This window comes from Bison bison, unplaced genomic scaffold, assembly GCF_000754665.1.
Source record: "Bison bison bison isolate TAMUID 2011002044 unplaced genomic scaffold, Bison_UMD1.0 scf7180017864263, whole genome shotgun sequence".
NCBI lineage: Eukaryota > Metazoa > Chordata > Mammalia > Artiodactyla > Bovidae > Bison > Bison bison.
In genome coordinates this window covers 8,414,810-8,415,249 of record NW_011494835.1, presented here as the reverse complement: position 1 = coordinate 8,415,249, position 440 = coordinate 8,414,810, and positions in this window count along the sequence as shown.

Below are 440 nucleotides of genomic sequence, written 5' to 3'. Positions count from 1 at the left end.
ACTTTTTAATTTTCCACTTTGGCAACCTTGTGCCTGCCGCGTTCAAAGGGAGCCGGGCACATCCCGGCAGGGTGGCGCCCCACGGCCAGGGCACCCTAGTTCTACGTAGCTTTTCAGGTGTCCTCCTGAACGGAAGGCCGCACTCCTCTGGAAGGAGAACAACACTTTCTGAAGAAATCCCGGGACGGTCACTCCTCTCGTTTGCCGAACCTTTTTTTTTTTTTTAATGGCCACAGACAAGACAGTCCTAATGCTGAGGGCCCTCCCAGCGGCCGCCTCCTTGCTCTGTGCCCAGCGGGCCCATAGGCTGCTCTGAAAACGGGCGTTCTCAGGTATCTGTCTCCAGAGTCGCTGGCCTCATGGCCAGTACGTCCATTCCACCTTCATTTCAGAAGGTCCGCTTTGCTTCCCGACCACCCTCCCGGGTCTAAGAAGGCCCA